This window comes from Panthera uncia (assembly GCF_023721935.1).
Source record: "Panthera uncia isolate 11264 chromosome B2 unlocalized genomic scaffold, Puncia_PCG_1.0 HiC_scaffold_25, whole genome shotgun sequence".
Taxonomy (NCBI): domain Eukaryota; kingdom Metazoa; phylum Chordata; class Mammalia; order Carnivora; family Felidae; genus Panthera; species Panthera uncia.
Genome location: NW_026057581.1, coordinates 17,810,094 through 17,831,397, shown reverse-complemented (window position 1 = coordinate 17,831,397; position 21,304 = coordinate 17,810,094). Strand labels below are relative to the sequence as shown.

Genomic DNA, 21,304 nt, shown 5'->3' with positions numbered 1-21,304 from the left:
GTAAAATAAGATAATGTGGGGTGCGTGGGTGGCTCCGTTGGTTAAGCGACCAGCTCTTGATTTCAGCTCAGGTCATGATTTCACGGTTCCTGAGACTGAACCCCATGTCTGGCTCTGAGCTGACAGCGTGGAGCCTGCTTGAGATTCTCTCTCTCCTTCTCTCTGCCCCTCCACTGCACATGTGAGTGCTCTCTCTCTCTCTCTCTCTCTCTCTCTCAAAATAAATAAGAAAACATTTTTTAAGTTTATTTATTTTGAGAGAGAGAAAGTGCATGCAGGGGATGGGTAGAGAGAGAGGGAGAGAATCCCAGCTTTGGCTGACAGTGCAAAGCCTGATGTGGGGCTTGACCTCATGAACCTTGAGATTGTGACCTGCGCTGAGATCAAGAGTCAAAGGCTTAATTGACTGAGCCACCCAGGGGCCTCAAGAAGGAAACATTTTTTTAAAAAAGAATGAATATGCATTTGTGGCTGGGATCTCATGGCTGCTTCATATATAGACCCTGGCAACAAGGAGCATATGTGTCAAATCCTATAGAAGTTCAGAAGGTTCATGGTTATAGAGCAAGAAAATGTTTTTCCATATTTTTTCTATAAGACTCAAAGGGGAAATGTCAAAATGCAATTTAAATTAAAGACACTTACGATGTTCAGGTTCTCTATCAAATTTTATACCTTGAACAGGTACAGGTAAAGAGAAATTCATTTCAGCAATACGCATGTCTCCAGACACCTACGCGCCTCGTGCCCAGGGAAGTATTAAATATGCAATAAGCATTCCACAAATACTGTTGCCTTGGCATGGAAAAGCATGGATTTGCTTTTCTAAGACTCTTTTCATGCTTTCCTGTATGCGATTGCCAACTGGGAAATCTGGAAAGCTGGGAGCTATGTTTCCTAGAATCTCCTTCCCTTTATACTTTTGGGTTAAAAATCAATAAGAAGCAGGGTCAGTTTATCCATTAAAAAGTCCAAACTGGCTACACGATTTGCAGAGACCAGTGCAAAACGAAAACATGGGGGCTTGTATTCGTTTGCAAGGGCTGCCATAACAAAATGCTATAGACCTCGTGCCTAAAACAACAGAAATGTATATTCTCACAGTTGCGGAGATGGGAATCCAAGGTCAAGGTGTCAGCAATATTGGTGTCTTCTGAAGCCTCTCTCCTTGGCTTGCAAATGGCTGCCTTCTCTCTATCTCCTCACGTGGTCTTTCTTCTGTGTGTGTATGCATCCCCGATGTCTACTTGTGTGTCCAGTGTCCTGTTCTTATAAGGATACCAGTAATACAGAATTAACGCCCACCCTAAGGAGCTCATTTTAGCTGAGTCACTTCTTTAAAGACATCATCTCCAACTATAGTCTTAGTCTGAGATACTAGAGGGTAGGGCTTCAATATACGAATTCTGAGGGACACAGTTCTGCCCATAACAGATCCTTGTACAAATAGCAGGAAAAAGAAAGTCTTGGTATAGGTGCTAAAATATAACACGCTTCCCTTTCTTCTGCCATCTTTCTCTCTCAGCGTGTAATTTTTACTTTGTTATTTAAAGTCTCACTTCTATGGATGTAGAGACACTCTCTGGCTTGGTGCAGACTCACCTAGGCTCCCAGGGACTCTGCTGCATGGTGCATCTTGTACACACACAGGTCCGTTGGCTGCCAGATTCTCTCTCCCTCCTTCCGGCTCTGCTGGACCAATAGACCGAAGCCTGGTTGGTGGCAGGGAAGTTGATTCAGTCTGGCCCTTGTGCCCAGGCCACCACTGGGGATGGAGGGCAACACTGGTCACTGGGCAGGGTGAGGGTGTGAAGACTGGTCAGAGCAACAGCCATTACCTTTGGCGCTTCTCGCTGTGTGTAACAAAGCATGTCAAGCGAGATAGGAGCTGAAGAAAGAACTTTTCCTTTGGGAAATACAGAAGCCCAAGACTTCCTGGGATGACGGATGAAAGTGTTTCTCATCTTCTGTCTCTTCAGCCAGCAAAACAGTCCCCCAGTCAAGGAATGGCTCCAGAGTAGAGATTACACCAAAAGTGTACTGCAAGACCCTTTGTCAAGACCCGAAAACCATCAAAGGCAGTGCTATCCTCCTCAGGATAAAAGTTCTCTAAGAAGTTTAAAGGTGTTGTACCACAGCATCCTGACCTGCCATCCAAAGTATAACAGGACGATTTCAAAAAGAATGGTAGTTGGGGCTTTCATATAGGAGTCGAATGGAATGGACTTTCATCAGCATGGTAAAAGCATGGAAGAAAGACTCTTCAGAATAAACATGGGCAGCTTTCGGTGGGCAGGAAGCAGGGTGGGAAGGATATCCAGTTGCAAACGTGGGTAACTTCTCACCAAACATGAGAGCTATTTCAGAGCATGTAGCCCACAGCCCAACAGGGTGGTTAAGAGAAAAAGAGAGCACTGGCATAGAGAAGTGTTTGCAGGGAATGGAACTGAACTCTCCTCAAGATATATCCCCTGCCTCCGGAATAGGAGACCTGACAACGCGACACACTCACCTGAATTTCAGAATTGCTAGGAACCAGTTATGGATATGAGCTTTGCTCCTCTCCTTTTGAAGAGAATGTCTATGATGGTGGGTGGGGAGGGCAAGGGATGGGGGTCACATGCAGATTTCTCGTCCTTTTTGTTCCCTGGTCCCATATCTAAGTAGCTATATCTGAGAAGACTGATTTAAATCTAGTTCTGACTTACAGGATGAAATCCAGGATGATTTGATCCTGATGTCATAATGGAATAAGACTTTTAAGAAGAAGGTGAGTGTCTATCAAAAGGAATGTGGCAGTGTACATAGAAGGGAATATGAATAACTGTGACTGGAGAGGCACAGATTGTTTCCACCGGGTAACTGATACATCTCCTAAGCCTGTGTATTTACATGTTTATAACTCTGGGGTCAGTGGGCTAGTGGTAGAGTATAACAGTAAGAAAAAAATGCAGTCCCTTCCACCACTGAGTTTTCAGTCCAATAAGAGTAAAGAAATATTAATAAAATAAATTACAAATAAAAGTCAATTGCACCGATGGTATATGTTAGGAAGGTGAAATATAGGTATTATGAGAATCAAAATAGGGATTTAGGGAAGACACTCATCTAAAGAATGAGTAAAGGAGAAGGAAGAATTTATAAGCATAGGAACACATACCTAGGTGGCAGGGAGGTCCCAGAGGAATATAAATACTATGATATTTTGAAAGAAATCTAAACACCATCAGGCAGTTAAATCTTTCCTTAAATACTTCCAGTAGACCTTTTCAGTCTTAAACCTTGAATGAGCCTCATGCTCAAAAGTACTATTTTGAAGCAAAGCAAAGAACAGATGCCCATTTTCCTAATTTCTAGAATTAGGAAATCACATTTTTAAAGAATTGATTTCTTTAAATTAATTTCTAGAATTAGGAAATCACATTTTTAAAGAATTGATTTCTTCCATGTTAAAGTAAAAAAAAAATAATCAGGGATCCCTGAAGAGAAGAATCCTGGACCCCTGAATATAGACTAAGCTTAGTCGTTTGCCAAAATAGTATTCTCCAACCTAGTATTTACTACAAGAAAAGGATATTTTAAGAGCTCACACAAGATATAACTTAGAAATGTTACTCAGAGACATAATTTCATAAACATTAAATCGCTGTCATAAGGAGGAACTGCATTATTTGTTCTAACAGTTTGGTTTGTGAATTTGTTTTGGACAAATTACATTGTATGTAGAAATTGACAGTCCATATAAAACCCTTTAGTGATTGTTGATGAGATTCTAATATAATGTTTACAACAACCAACAGAAATGTCTTCATCAATGAGACTAAATGGAAATATGTCACAGAAATCAGCATTCTGTATGTTAAAACAAGAAAGAGAACTCTTGCCAATTATGAAAAAGACTATCCACAGATTGTGTCTGAGGACATCAACATCCCCCAGAAGGTCAGGATTTATACCAAAGTGTGGGGCTTAAATTCAATCACAGAAGGTTCAGATTATACACAAGGGAGGACCACCTTGACAAAATACGACCTTCAGAATCTACTGGAAATGTTGCCATATTGTGTTTAAGTGATCGTGATTAGAAACCAAGAAGTGACACACGTTTTGGAATGTACAAGGAAAAATGCCTAAATGTATTGCATATTAACAATACCATTTCAAACTTATGCACTCAACCTTGACAAGCGAAAGCTGGAAATCGACCCGGATATTTTTATCCGTTGACAAAAGTAATTACCATATGGTGCTTTGTCATTATTTTAGTGATTGCAGAGAAGATTCTGGAAACTCAGCTGTAAATGCTCCAGATGACACCTCTGAGAAATACCTTCTGCCTGATGATTTAAGGGGTGTCCACGGGCCTCTTGTGAATGAATTAGCTCATTCAGAAGGAGAGTTACAATATGAAGAGAGTTGGCTTGAAAAACCAGAAAGGTGGTTTCCTAAGGTATTTTTTGGAGCTTATGAAGACGAGTTGGCATCACAGATTCCTGACTAGACTAGTTGTTCAAAGGAACTTAGAACCTTTCATGCTAAAGGGAGAAGAAGAACAAAGAACATGAGGAAGCATTTATCTAATCGAAGTACAGTAGTCTTCTACAGTCAAGAGTTGAGCATACCATGAATAATAAGCCCTTTATGGAAGCTTTGTGGAAACAAAAAAAAAATGCCCAGTTGGAATAAGGCACGTAACCAATAATCTCTGCGCTACGATTTCTTACCTGCTAGATAAAAATTAAAATGCCCTCCCCCATGAGTTGTTTAAGAGATTGAACAACATACATGAATACAGTAGCCTAACTATAAAGTGTTATATAATCACTACATACCTTTAATAGAAACATCAACATTCTCATGCCCATCTTTATCTTTATTAAATGTACTCCCACGCAGTGTTGACATAGAATCAACTACACCTGATGTAACTCGGGAAATCGTTTTAAACTCACCTGTTTCTAGGGTTATTAAAAGTTGGCTTTTAATGGTGTTACTGCAGACACCTAACCATTAATCATCGAGGAGCATTCCCATGCAGCTTCTCTCATTTTAGGATTTTTTTTTTTTACTGCTGAAGTTTTACAATGCATCAGGGAGATTCTTAAGGAGTACAGGGAGAGCAACACAATTGTCTGTAAGCCAGTCGATGCACAAAATGAATGTTCTCACCAGAATTATGACTCTCCGAGATGATGACTCTTAGGGAAAAAAAAAAACTCATCCTCCTTGAGAATGACTAATACTCAAAGTACTCCCTCCTAGTCCTTGGATAGAAACCTACTTACTCGTCAGGTTATGTGAGTTAAGAAGAGAAAAAGCCTGTCTCTCTTGCTGTGTATTGTGGTACTACTGGATGCAAAGTGAAAGACTGGTTTGTAAATCACATGTGACTCTGGAGAGAAAGACGTAGAGCTTCTTCTTTCTTAGCATCACCCATGACCCTCCTCAACCCCATTTGTTAATTCTTTTGAGATGTTTGGTAATAATCTTAAACTCAGTTGCAAGAACAAGAGAAAGATTTTGGAAATGGAGACCATTTTAAAAACAGCGATCTATTTCACAAAGCCTTCGGATTTTGACTTTAATCTTTTTGAAAATTGTCATATAATTTGATTTTCATTTTTCCCCAAACACCTTAATGTATTTTTTTATCATTTAAACATACAATGTTTTATTAGTTTTAGGTGTACAATACAGGGATTCAACAATTCCATACATCACCCGTATGTGTGTAGTAAAATTTTAAACTCATTTATAAATACATGTAAATGTCTTTCTAGGGCTGAAGAGGCTACCAAGAGTGAGAATCTATGTCAGAAAGCCTTATAAATTTTGGTTTTAAATTTTTGTAAAACTGTAATAAATATGAATTGAGACTGTCAGGCTAAGTAGAGAAATAATATAGTCATTCACTTTTGGCATTTCTCTTTAAAAAAATGGCATATTGGCAATGTGAAGTCAAAAATGTCTTCATTTATTGAAACAAAACTTCAAAGATAAGAATAATTTAGGGATTAGCTGGCAAATAATGCATAACAAATTACATCAGTAGCTAGTTAAAAGCACTGTAAAAATATTTTATCCTGTATCTTTCAATAATAGGATTACTCAAGAACTTCTGAAATATTAAAATGCTGATTCACAAAACAGATTAAAAAATTTTTTTAAAGATACAAATAAACTTGTCTGCACCCCCACCCCCAAATTAACTTCTTGTTTATATGCAAAGTTTACAAATATGACAAGAAACTCTTGGTAAGTTCAAATGAAGGTCACAACCCCAAGACCATAATATATGACTTAAGAATTCCCTCTTAAATATATTTATCTTCCTAGATACAAGAGGAAAAAAAAAACAAAAACAAAAGAAACCCAGCACAGGTCGTGAAATCCTTGGTCTTTCAAGAGAAAGGTAAGCCCAAAGGTTTGGTAAATGTTGCCCTTGGTTAATTTTTACATTAAATAAGAATTTACACGGGAGGAATTAGAGAACCTTAACTGGTGTGCGAATACACTGAGGAATTTATATGGTGGACAGAAAGTGCCAAGTACTTTGCGAACAAATGCTTGTGCATTTGGAGAATAACATTGTTAACTCCTTTATTCCCTTTATTTGTCCTTTTCCTATTGGGCAAAAGGAGAAAACATTAGCCAGTAATTCTGTCCAAAGAACCAATGCAATTCCACAAACTCATTAGGAGAATACCTTGTAGCCAGATACGTGGAAATGTACGTTGCGTGGTTGGGGTTGGCGTGAACGTAGGAAGAGGGGAAACCAAGGATGGATACGTGATGGAATTAGCCATGACTTGTCACTTTTGTTACTTTTTAGATTAAACCTACTGTTAATCGGTTTGTTTTACTGAAGAAAAATAAACAGTGCATATGAAGAAGAAAGATGGATTCTTCTCTTCTCTGGGTTAATTCAACCAACAAGTAGTTATTGAGTCTATTAGCATTCCAATGTTGTTTGGGGCAGCCAAAGAGATTTTACTTCTCTACCCCGAGTTTCAACAATGGTGCCTGGCTCATAGTATGTACTCAGTAAATACTTGTCAAATTAATTGATTAGTAAACAACTGCCATATTTCTCAATAGGTAAACATTGTGCAAAGTAAAAGACACAGAGCGGTATTATCACAGATAATCAAAGAAAGTTCACAAATGCTGTTGTGTGGAGAAATTTCAAACACGTTTATCCAAGGGGAATAAATACATAGTATGGTTCTATAATACTTAAAAAGGTGAAAGAGAATAGACCTTTCTCAAAATCTAGAAAACAATATCCAACATTATCTGTGGCACCTCACACCCAAATTACTTCGCTGGAGTTTCTATAAGTCAATGGACATGTATAGCCCCATGATATGTTTTCTTGGGCTCAACTGAAAAACCTATATAAGCTGAGAAACCAGAAATTAGGCATGTCTACAGAGTGCAAAATCCATAGCAAAATGAGTATTTTGCTTGGTACAGGTCAAAGGAACAAAGTGATTCATTGACGCTTCTTACAATGTTTCGTTTGTATTGATGTACGTCATGTACATGCAGGATCTGCCCTTTTACATCTCAGGGTGCAAAGAAGACTAGTCGTACCATGCACAGAAGAGCTGCAAGCCACTTCATCTGGCCACCATACAACCCCAGCAACTTCATCCCACGAAGACCAGCCTAACATCCATCAGAACAGCTTACGTATTTGCCTACATTAGTGACCAAGGAGAGCCCCAGACACCTGGCAATGCATGTTCCCCTTCAGTGGGCTATCTTTGATGTAGGTGCCAGGGGGATAGATCTCAGCACTGGCACTAGGACAGAAAAGAAATGGGTGGTCTTTCCTCTCTTGCCTCTGATAATAGGGGCAAGCAATCTTCAGAGAACTGAGTGGGAGGAGTAGACACTTGGCTTCAAGCCAGCTCCACAGGTGCTGGGTGCTCCTGGTTTGTGTGGAATTAGTTGGCAAAGATAATATATATGTATATATTTATTAGCTATGAAGAAGCCATAGAAGCCTACCTACCATAGAAGCCAAGATTCTTAAGCTTGACCATAGAAAAGAGATAATGATACGCTCCCTTATATTACTGAGCCCATTGGGGTATGGAAGAGGAATTGTTCCTGTCTTCTGGCACAAGGCAATAGATAACTAAATGATTAGAATGGTAGAAAAACTTTAAATCTTCAAATTGACATTTTTTTTTTTGCAAGTGGAGAAGGTATCACAAAGAATTTGGATCAGCCTATGGCAATAAGATTCAGTATTACCGAGACACTTATTATATGCCAAGCACCACTGTAAGTGGTTTGTTTGTATGGACTCATTTAATCATTACCATATCCCTGTGAGAGAGACCCTGTCTTTATGCCTCAGGAAACTGAGGCACAAAGAGGTTAAGCTTACAGTAGGACAGTATTAATTGATAAAGCCAAGTAGTAAATCGCATGCCTTGTGCTCTCAACCACTAAACTAAGCTATATTTCTAGATTAAGATGTCTCCAAGAGACATCCCACAAAAGTACAGAGGAATAAAACCACTTCAAATCAATGGCAATTGTGAGCTAAACTTTTATTTTGCATAATTACAGTTAGTCTATGTGAAGTGTAATATGTTTTGCTCAACTTGTGGTTGCAAATGTTTAGTTGGCAAAGTATTCTTTTCAACTCTGAGGTTGGATGACGCTTTTAGTTCTTAAAGGGAAATAGGGCATGTTGATTTAATAACAGTACTTATTTTGTAAAATCTGCATCTAAGTACTTTGAGGGAGTCATTTAAAAATACATTTATTCAAAACAAATTAGGTAAAAAAATGAAACGATCTAGATTGTTCCATGCTTTCTAAACCTAGCCTTCCAAATATAGTAGCTGAGCCTCCTTAAATTCTGTCTCCTGGCTCATCACCAGCCCCACTGCCAACCCAAAACCCGCCTTGACCCCATGAAGGGACTTATATTAAAATATCAATGGGGAGCCTAGGTGGCTCAGTCAGTTAAGCATCTGACTCTTGATTTTGGCTCATGGAATCATGAAATCTCATGGTCCCAAAACTGAGCCCTACATTGGGCTCTGCACTGACTGTGGAGCCTGCTTGGGATTCTCTCTCCCTCTCTCTCTTCCCCTTCCCCGCTCATTCTCTCTCTCTCTCTCTCTCTCTCTCTAACTAAATAAATTAACATTTTAAAAAATTGATAAAAGATGTCCCCTGGCTTGGCATCCAGAATTGTTGCTATGGGCTCTATTTGCCCTTGGTACCTACTTCTCTAGAAATTGTTTCCCATGAGGCAAAACTCAATCCTCCAGTTCCTCGTGATCCTCTCTTTAAAATCTTTTTTTTTTAATGTTTATTTATTTTTGACAGAGAGAGACAGAGCATGAGTGGGGGAGGGGCAGAGAGAGAGGGAGACACAGAATTCGAAGCAGGCTCCAGGCTCTGAGCTGTCAGCACAGAGCCCAATGCGGGGCTCGAACTCATAGACTGCGAGATCATGACCAGAGCCAAAGTCGGATGCTCAACCAACTGAGCCACCCAGGTGCCCCTTTTAGGATCCTCTCTTGAAGCCTCATTTACAGTGCATGCAGTTCCTTACCTATTCGTTCAATTTATTTACGATTAAGTCACTGCTACCTGGGTAGCTGCATCATTGTGCAAACAGTATGTGACTTAGAACACCAAGATTTAATGCTTAGATTTGATAGTTACTAGCTGAGTATGTTTTCATGAGTTACTTAACTTCCCTAACTTTTAGTTGCTACAACACAAGATAGTGTTACCCATAATAATGTACTTAGTGGCCCTGTGTAAGCTGTTAACGCTTTGCCGGCACAGGCTGGGTCTGATACATTTTTGTACCCTGAGCACCCAGTCCATGATCAGTGTTCATAAGTGTGTGCTGTATCCATTCATGAAAAATGAACAAATGACCTTCCTGTTGATTCTTTAGTTCCTCCTAAAACAAAGTTCCAGATTCTCCCAGTCTGTCACATCCCATTGGCTCCTCATTCCTAATTCCCAGTTACACTCTGACTTCTAGAACTAAATCAATGTTGGGTTCCATCTGACAAGGTTAGCATGGCATACTGAAGACTTAATCTCATATTTTCTGTTTGCTTGTTTTGTTTTCCTGCATTACGCCGAACTAGTAACACAAACAAAACTCAAAACATGACCATAAAAATTAAATTCCGTTCTCACGGACACTTCTTCTTTTCCCATTAGACAGCCAGCCACCACTAAAACCTCTGAGGCAATCCTCCAGACCATCGCTGATGGTGGTGCTGATATACAGGAGCAAACAGGCTCAGAGACGGGCTGATATTTTCCTTAGCAGAGAGCCACATCATTACGAGCTGGCAGAAAATTAGGTCAGACATGGCCAACACCTGGAAAAACCACACAGGCATCCAAATACTGTCGTCCGTGGCAGAAAACCAAAGACTGGAACTGAATTTCCTCCATACTACCCCCTCCAACAATGAACAGTTGGATAAGGAGATAGCAGCCCTCATTTGGCCTGTAAGTGCATCGTTGGGACGCTTGTCAGTCAGGACGTGGCGTCAGTGTGGAATCAAGATACAGATGAAAATTCATGTCTCCAGAGCAGTGGTATCTGCACAATTACCTTAATGTGTCCCAGATTTGAATTCATCATTGACGTTCCCATTAGTTACTGGACAAAGTCCACTAGTGCCACCAAAGTACTACTCTTCATGTCAAATCTCCACCAGTGAGCCCTGGAGTGTGTCCAGCCTTTGCAGGCTGAGGCCAAGCTCATCAAAAGACAGCACTATGGGGAAAGAGCTTGTCAGTAGATTGGATGAAGAGCCAATTCTCCAACTTTTTATGATAATCTACAGAGGGTAAAAGGACAGAGAGAGTGATAGAATGAAATGCTGCAACTCCAACAAATACTTACTGAGCGATTGGTGTTCCAGTTGTACTCCCAGGATACTGGGCACAAACACATGACAATTCACAGCCACTGCCTTCAAGGAAATTGAAGTATATAGGAGGGGACTTCCATAGAAAAGAGAGGGGAAAGGGTATTTGTGAACTTTGAGGTTAAGAAACCTACATGAGAGTCACAGCCTGACTCTTAATTATTTCTTTCACAAGACAAATTATTTAAATAGCCAAACCTCAGTTTCCTGACCTATGTCATAAATAAGAGACATACCCTTCAGTAGACAGAAAAGGGAAAACCATATTGCTATGTGAATTTAAAATAAACAGAGTGTAGTGAACTCGAAACAAATTGAGATGTTAATGAAAATAGTAAATTATAACCCTAGAAGAGGAAAAGTAAGGGATTATCTTTTTCATCTAGGGTGAAGAAGAACATTTTTTTAAAACATAGCATTAAAAAAAGCACAAACCATAAGGTAAAAAAAAAAAGTCAGATTACAATGAAGGATTTTAATTTAGTCAGGACCAGCAGAAAAATATTGACAGATAACTGATTGAGGAAAGGTATTGGCAATATATAACACCACGAAGGCATGTGTATCTAAAATTTACTAGAATGCTCCACAAATTAACAAGAAAAATACAGAAAACTCAGTATAAAATGGACAATGTGAACAAGCTATTCACAGAAGTAGAAACGAAGATGTAAATAAGTATATGAAAAAAACATTTAAACTTTTTTGTAATTAGAAAAAAAGCAGATTAAAACAACAATGAGGTACCATTTGAAATTGCCATAATGCCACCTGTAGAAGGATATGATGGAAAACAGAGTGCTCAGGCTCTCTTGGTGGATAAGACTTGTGTGTACAAGTGCAATTGTACACTATGACCCAGAAATCCACCCCTAAGCATATTTCTCAGAATGTCATGCATTTACTTCAATATTATTGATGATAAGTGGGATTGGAAATAGTCCTCCCCACAAAAATATGAATGCATCATATGACACAGTACACAGCCATTAGACTCTATTAGAAGATTATCTTAGCTATTAGTATATTATACACAACAACATGAAGAGATCTGAAAGACATAAGGCTAATTAGTAGACATAGAATAGAATATCTACAGAATGGAATAGAAAGAATAGAATAGAATAGAATAGAATAGAAATCTATAGCCCAATACCTTTTAAGCAAACCCATACAGAACAACAGTACATGCTTTATAATGATATACAAAATTCAAAAACACACATCAAGCACATTATGATGGTCCAATAATCATTCTCGTCAACTTTGTATCTATGGAACCAAGCACCATGGTTTGTGCCCAATAAATGTTTTCTGAGTAAATCAGGAATTCAATTCAGAGAACAAAGTAGGGAAAATGGAAAGAGATTCCAAACCTTTGAAGGGGGACACCCATTAGAGACCATTTTAAGAAGTTATCTGCTTCTTAGATGAGGAGAGAGATCTGGTTGATGGAGAAGGTTGGTGACTTCACGTCAGCACTTTGCGGCTTTTGAAGTAGTGTCAGTTAATGAGCTAGCAAGAGATATATGTCCAGAACAGAAGTATTTAGATTTAGGTGTCACTTGCCAATAGATGATAGAGGTGAAAGGTAGAGAAGTAAAGTAGCAACTATGGGAGCAATGGAATAAAATATTACAGACATATGATTACAATAGTATCAGATGGTGTAGGATGAAGTATGTTTGATAGCAAATGAGAACTGGTCAGTAAAAAGTGGAGAATTATTGACTCATATGTATAGGGGGAGGGGTGAGGTGGGATGGTATGAGAGGGATATGGTAGTAAGAGAGGTTCACAGAGAGTAAGAGAGACTAAGTTAAGTCTCAATTTTGGGCAAAACCCCAAAATAAGCCAAGCCATTTGTTTCAAACCTTTTGCCCTATTATTTGCTTTAACTATTGAAGGACTGCTTTAAAATTGATATATTTGAGGAGAGAGAAGGAGAGAGAGTGGGGAGAGGAGAGCAGAAAGGTCAGAAATCAAATTAAAAATAAGAATAAAAATCGCTATTCCCAAATCCATAAACTGAATTATCTAGAGGAGACTGCCGAGGACTGATAAATCCCCAAACAACTTTAATTTAAAATATCCTGAGAACTGCTGTTCTTAAGTTATTCCCTTGATTCCAATCTGCTATCAGCCAGAATCAGAAAGGTACCCAAGATAAGAATAAATTTGAGATTTACTATTATTGAACCCAATTCTCCTGTTCTAGATCCACAGGGTGCAACAAATGTTTCTCCCAGAGTGGTAAAAAGAAGAAGAAAAAAAAAAAGAACAAGAAGAAAACCAACTCCCCCACCTGTGCTCTTGTAGGAAAGACCACATTTCTAAAAGCCTGATGTGACTCATGGTTTTTCTCCTAGGCAGGTTTATGCCACATGACTCACTGGCCATGTCCAAGAGCTGTACTTATCCGACACTGGGAATCCATGCCTGCTGGATAGTTTTAACACGCTATCTGCTGGATGAAAGGATGTTATTGAAGTAGGTGGTTTTTTATTTTCATTTGTGATTGGAGGCAGCACAGCATCGTGATTCAGGCTGAGAGTTCATACTGCCTGGGTGTGAATCCCAGTTCTACTACTTGCCACCTATGTGACCGTGACAATATTAGTTAACTTCTCTGTGCCTTTGTTTCCTCCTCTCTAAAATGGGGATAGTAAAATTACCTACCTTGTAGAGTTGTTGAGGACTTGAGAAATGATACAAAGCAGTTGGAATAGTGCCCACATAGAGAGAATATTGGCTAAGAGTTAGTAATTACTGACATCAGAGGAAGGCATGAAGAAATTCATGTGTAAAAAGAAAATCTTTCATTCTAGATAGTTCCTAGAATGCAGGATTGGATGGAGCTTTTAGAAGGAGAGGGATTGGAAGAGAGAATATCATAATAATTTAACCATAAAAAAAAGAAACGAAGAAAGGGGATGTTGGCTACAGATGTCACAAGGAAAGGATATAGACTGTTTAGGCACAGATATGTGTGCCTAAGGGAGTCAAAGGGTGTGGGGTGGGATGCCCATTGCTATCTCAAATTCAAAACAGTGCGCTAGGGAGAATGATAATGTAATGACAGAACTATGGTGATCAGGAGGACAAGAACAAGAATTTATTTTTGTTTCAATTTTATTTTAGAGAAACAGAGAGAGCATGAGTGAAGGGGAAAGGGGCATAGGCAGAAGGAGAGAGAAAGGGACAGAAGGAGAGAGAATCTTAAGCGGGCTCCATGCTTAGCACAGAGCCCAACTCAGGACTCGATCCCTCGACCCTGGGATCATGACCTGAGCCAAAATCAAGAGCGGGACGCTCAACTGACTGAGACACCCAGTGCTCCAGAACTTTATTTTTACTTAGGGAATGGGTTGATGTCAGGATGCCTCCCATTATAGTCAAACAGAAAAGGTAATTGCCCCAAATTCATGTGCATTGAGGCATTTATAGAATTTTATGGACTACCATGAAATAATGGGAAAATATGGAGAAGCACACATATCAGTTCCTTGTTGACATGAGAAAAGTATGCCAATAATTGTTTTAAAACTAATGTCAGTTTTCTAATGGGTTTGGAAGACCAACTTTTTCCCCAAATTCCGGCTCATAGTCTGTACAGGGAAGTGAGAAAGATGGCCTGAGAATGCTTCTGATATAAGGTAAACAGAAGCTACGACATCACATCTGGGTTTTGATATAGATAAAAACTGAACATCAGTGGGAGGCTGGCCTGCTAACAGGCCACATTTCTTGAACACTGAGAACTCTGGAACTAAGTTTAAAAGAAGATGAAGAGCTGTCTCTGGAAACTGCTATGGTCACGTCTCGTAGAACCAACTACGAACATCCTCAAGGGCAGGAAATTAGTGAAGGTGATATTGTAGCTAAGAAAATGTTTCTTTTCCTTAATGTAAATATAGACTGATTGTCTCTGAAGATTTTTTGAGTTGTCTTTGAAACAAATGCATACGTGTACGTGCACATATGTGTTTTGTATGTGTTTTATATGGTATCCATCTCCTAAATATCAAGAACAATAGGGGACAAAGCTGTCTCTCAAAGCTGACAGAATCCAAGGAGAGGAATTCATGTGGAAAGGTCAAAGCCCACACTGGACTCTCATTCAATTCCATGCTAACATCATCCTTGGGATACCTGCCGCTGAAGTCTATGGGGACTCAGGATTAACCAAATGGAGAGAGACAACTGGTCATAAGGCAAACTCTGCATATAGAGTGTAGAGTTTCATAAAGGAGACTGGATATAGACACAGTAAAAGTTGATAGTGGAGAAGGTCTCAGAAATAAGGAGGAAGGACAGACTCTATGACCAAGGTCATGATTCATAAGTAAGGAATATCCATCAAGGAATATTGTGGAAATGGTTTCATTTTAAGTTCAATTCTTTTCCCTTGAACTCTGAGACTAGTTACATTTAGCATTAAGCTTTTAATTGATTCTTCTACATTGTATTCTCTTTAGGCACACCAACCTTAGAGTGACTCGATTATATTCATAAGCTGCTGCGACTGCATTATGGGTAATTTATGAAAAAGCAGTAAAGAGAAGAAGGATTGTGGTCTGAACCACCTCATTCAACCATGGAGGCCAACACAGAAGTATTTCAACTCAGGAAGGTAGTGATCCCAAGGGTCCAGGTAGTGATTAGCTTGAGCAAAATGAATGAGATCCAAAGGGAGTTGGGAAGCTCTAAGGGGAGCATGGTTGTCTTGGAAAAGTATCACTGTAGATGATAACTCAAGAACAGGAGTGAAATGACTGCTATGCATCCAAAACATACCAGAGGGGTATGGATTTTGAATATATACATTAAGTGGACAATAGACTAACGGTTGATAAATGTTACTCTCATATGTATCCATTATTTCCCTCTTACTGCAAAATACACTTGGACATTCTTGAATTATACATTCGGAAGCCTTTGGGATTTTCCCAATTTAGAAACACTTCCATGGAAAATTGTATTGTTTCCACATTTGTAACATGGATATTATATTAACAACTCCATCCTGATGTTTTGAAGATGAAATAGATCACCTATTAGGTAGAGAGCAGTCTGAATAAGCTCATTCATCACTAGCTGAGACTCAGCCCCATATTTCAGTCCCATCACAAGTGATTTTCAAATAGTTTCTCAAGAAACTTGCAAGTGTCTGGTGGATGCAGACCTTTAGAGTTGACCACTGTGCTAGTTCATGTAGACTACCTTAGACTATGGTAGCAACTCTCACATGTCTATGTCTTAACACAACAGAAGTTTAGTTCTTATCCATGAAAGGTTTTTGCTATAGGAGGATGCTTCAGTGTGGTTTTCTTCCATTTAAAAAGTCTGCGATCCAAGCTGCTTTGATCTGTTCATCCTGTCATCTCCACACAAGGCCTCCCCTACAACATTTTGCAGGGCAAAGAAGGGATCAGGTCTCACATTAACAATGCAATGTTTGCACCAGAAGGACATACACCCTCTCTGTTCCTAACCAGTTCGCCAGAATAATTCAAATGAACTTGCTCAGCTACAAGGACACCAGAGAATGTAGTTTTCTATGTACCTGGAAGAAGAGAACCAAGTATCAGAGAGCAGAGTAATGTCTATCAAATCCACAAGTAGACTAAACCATAAACTATACTATTCTTTTAGTCCATAAATGAAAAGTGTATACTCTGTGTGTTCTTCGTGCTCCTAAGAGGTGGAAACTACACCTACACCCAAGGGGTTTATCCAAAGCACTTATACAGAGCTCTTTTCACTTAGTGGTAAATTCCTTAACACTATTGGAGGTGAGTAATTAGCTAAGAAGATGGTGAGGGATATTGAAACTGAGATGTGATAATCTGATAAATAATTGATCTAAATGATATCTAACAAATCATTAAATCCCGAGATAAAGAAATGCAAAGTAAGTTGATAAGTAGGTAGATACATACATACATACACACACAGTTACATACATACATAGAAGATAAATAAATGGTAATAAGTAGATTGGCTTTTGACCTGGGGTTTTAATGCATCAAAGTGGTGCTAACAATTTAAAAAAGAAGGACATGGAATTTAACTCAACATTACGAAAAACTTTTTAATTATCAAAATGACCCAAATTAATTGAGTGGCCTTAAAATATATAAGTGGCCCAACCCTTACAGTATTAGCACATGTTTTATGACAATCAGCAGAAAGCTGTCAGTAAGCATCTAATTTTAGGCAGGGAGGGATACAGCAGAAAGACAAGGCAAAGAGAAGGAACATAATACTAGGAACCCTTTTAATGTATTCCTGAAAATCCCTTTAAAACATTATACAAAGAGGAAAAATTCTTAAAATAGTAAATAGCCTGATCATTATCACCATTTGTTCCATGTTATGTTAGAATTCAGTTGTTAAGGTAGAAGTAAATTTAAGGTAAATACACATGTGTATATTGAAGGTGAGATTAGACTATAATTGGTATCAATTTTTTTTTCCTTCCTAGGAATTTTCTCTGGGTTCTGCCTCTTTTCAACAGGACATACTAGGTTAGCAGACCACTGATCGATATTTCAAAAACAAATTTATATACCTTCAGCATATTTAAGGCCCTTGAGTTCTTATTCATTTTTGGAGAGGTAAGAGTGTAACTCCCATTTGCTGACAACTCCAATTGGATTAATGATTCTGGAATAATATCAGCTACTACCATATTGCAATTTGAGTAAGACAAAATCCAGAGCAGTTTAGGTAACATAAAATACTGAATAATCATGAAAGTTAGTGGATTGTGAAATGAATGACCACCCACCGTCACCAATGAGGCTGGCCCAAGATTCTCCAGTTTATTAAAGAAGGCATAAAGTATATGAGAGTCAAAGAATTTACAATGCTTGAAGCTCAAAATGCACCCACTCAATTGTTTTCTTGATGCTGCTTGCAAAAGACTACAACAGAACATTATCTATTTTACTGGTCATTTGAGTTTTTGCATCAAATAAATCCCTACATTGCTGCATGCCCAGTTTTTCCTTTTCATCATTTAAATCAAGCAGCTTGAATTCGGACTGACTCATAATCTGAAGCTCTTAGATGTTTAAATCTTATCACTGACATCATGTTAGGTTTCCAGACAGTTGGCTAAATTAATTCTACTCACCTCATTCTCCACCTTCCCAACTGAATCAATGTGGTATCCATGGAGAAGAATCTCCTGCACCACGCTGTGCCCATTTTCCAAATTGTACTAAGCTAAAAAGCAACTGGTTACACACTATGCTTTGGTGGATCCCAGGCTATACGAAAGGATTCTAATACTATATGTCCACAATTTAGGGCACCGTGTAAACCTGATAAATAGTAAATGAAAGAAAGAACACCTGCTCTTCAGTGTATCACAGCCACACTCAGGCAGGTTCATTGTCTCAGTAAGATTGCTTTCAGCTATGAACAACAGAATGTTCATCCAAGGGTATTGAGCAATAAGTACCTTTAATTACCTCATGTGAAAAGCTTGAGATAGGTAAAAGAAGGTCATAAGCAAAGGCTCAAAATAACAGGGTGCTGGGTTGGTTTCTCTCCCATTTTCTTCCTCATGCCACAAAACGTCTCCAGAAACTTCCAGCATCACATCCATATAGCAACAGACTCCAGTGGGAAGAAATGAGACAGTGGCCAAAAGGGTCCTTTCTTACTCGCTTCCCTCTTAAATGGAAGGAAGCCCAAGCTGCAACCTTCTTGTATCTCAATGGCCAGAAGTGGGTCCATGACCACTTAGGAAAGTGCCAGTGGTCCAAAGACCATTTTTAGTCTTTGGAGGCAGCATCACTGGTTAGAAAGACAGGCTAGAAGATGGGTTTCTGGGTGCAGCCAACAGTGCCTAACACAACATACAACTCTGCTTGTATATGAAGGCAAGTCAGAAAGGTCAAAGCCGCAAAGTACCCTAGTAGATGTCAATGAAAAGTAAATTTTGCTTTGCTATTTTGCTTATGTAGATATAGATGAGGATAAAGATGATATGGTATTTCTTACCAGTCTAGGAATCTAGTGAACTACAGAGCCCAGGAAATAAGACCACACACACACACACACACACACACACATAATATATATATGTATATATATATACACACACATGCATATTATATATATACACACACATATAATACATATTATATATATATATATATACACACACTCATGTAACACATACATATATATATAAAAAATATGAGTCTAGTGAACTATAGAGTCCAGGAAATAAGACCATTTATATATATATACACACACATTTATATATATATATATATATATATACACACACACATATATATATATTAACACTATAATATGAATCTAGTGAACTACAGATAGAGTCCAGGAAATAAGATTTTATATATATATATATATATATATATGCAAAATGAACAGGGAGAAATCCTGTTAGTGAATAGCCTTTAGCCTTCAAAATGAGTTCATTGAGCACCGACTGCACTACAATAAGTAGATATGAAACTTAAACCAAAAGAAAACACTATTCAGAAAAATATAACTAGAATCAACTTATATGAGCGGTAGTGGGTACAAGCAGAAGAGGGACCAGAGGGGGAAAGAATGGTTCACCTCACATTACCAAGACATAAAGAAAGTATAGCAGCTGAAAAGTCTTCTGAGAGGAAGAAGGTAGCATACAGAGCGTAGTAGACTGCTGGGAACCACCTGTGGATACGGGTCTTCTCAGCCTCAGGCACACACAGGAAAGAAGCAGACACAACTTCGACAAAAATGCAAACTGGATTGGAATCTTCCGGATGCAGGGCTTTATTTCATTTTGAGTACGGAGACAACTGCCCAGGACTACAAAGAGCCACAGCTGTCCTATCACCCTCCTATATGCACAGACAGATGAGAACACCATGAGAGGGCCCCCACAATTCCAGTCCCCTGTGTCCATGCTCTCTGTAATCCCCTCCTCAAGCATGGAAGAGACCAAGGACTTGCTTCGAGCCAATAGAAAATGAGAAGGGTGAAGGGATTTTGCAGAAGACCTACGTTAGGTCCTGCTTTCGCAAACCAAAAGAAATCCGAAGAATATTTTTGCTTTTATGATAAAAGGAAAAAATTGAAAATAGCATTAAGCATTTGTTTTATCGTGAGCCACTATGGAGGCGGGGCCACCGCAGAATAACAAGAGTGGCACCACCAGCTCCTTCACTGAACTGTGCTCAGCCTTCAGCCACCAGACCTTTGAACTGTGTCTGTGGGCACCTGTGATTTATCTCGATTTATTTTGTGCATCCATTAGCAAGATGCTAAAGCATCAGAAAAGCCTAAGAGAGGTACTTTTTGGTGTTTTGGAATGCTTAAAAATGTTTCCATATAAATTAATGGCATTTATGTTTTTGCATTATGCCATTTTGGCTTACAAAAGCTTTCATAGGAACACTCTACTTTCTGATGGCAGGGAAAACCTGTAACTTTTTTCACAGAAATGGAAGTACAGAAAGACTTGTCTAAGTTTACTCTACTCAACTACTCAACTTAACTAGCTGTAAAGCTAATTTGCTTGAGTTTAGGTATTACGGTTCCAGAAACCGTGTTCCTAGGCATTAAGATCTATTCCTTTTCAATAGGAATACATAGTCATGCTTTAGCCACATCTAATAAGATAAAGAAATCAGTCAATAAATACCTAATTGTATGTGGGTCATTGATAAAATACTATCAGGAATGTATCCCCATAGAGATTTGCCCCTGATGGGCCTTTCTAGAACTGACTTAGTTAGCAACGCCTTTCTCCATGGCATTTTACCTTTACCCCACATTCACCCAACTCTGTGGGACAAGCCAATAGATTAGGACTTAAAACAGTATAACCTTCAAAACACACAAAGTGAAATCTACACATGAAACTGAGGTTACTCAGACACTTGGGTGGTTCAGTCAGTTGAGTATCCGACTTGTGCTCAGGTCATGGTGTCACAGTTCATGAGTTCAAGCCCTGCATGCGAAGCCTGCTTCGGATCCTCTGACCCCCTTTCTCTTTGCCCATCCCCAGCTCACGCTTTCTCTCTCAAAAATACACATTAAAAAAATGAACTTGTTGTTAGTTTAATAAAAAGAAACTGAGGCTAGTCAGGAAGCGCTATGGTAGAAACATGCTAGAGGTCAGGCCATAGTGGAAAGAAAAGAGAATAGGGATACAGACCAGCTAGTTAGGTGCCGGTAAATAAACCACCTGAGGTCTCTAGACTTCCATTATATAATCTTTAAAATGGGATGAATAATATTATCTCACAAGGCTGTCTTGCACACTGAATTTTAAAAAGTATGGGAATAAGATTAAGGGATTGATAAACAGTAATATTCTGCAAAATGGATGG

At 38.8% G+C, this 21,304-nt stretch overlaps 1 protein-coding gene across 1 annotated transcript in view; it reads right to left on the bottom strand.

Annotated features, from left to right (window-relative positions):
- The window catches only part of LOC125939481 (uncharacterized), a 225,910-nt gene that overhangs the window by 30,437 nt on the left and 174,169 nt on the right, over window positions 1-21,304 (bottom strand). The gene's annotated exons all lie outside the window — the stretch shown is intronic.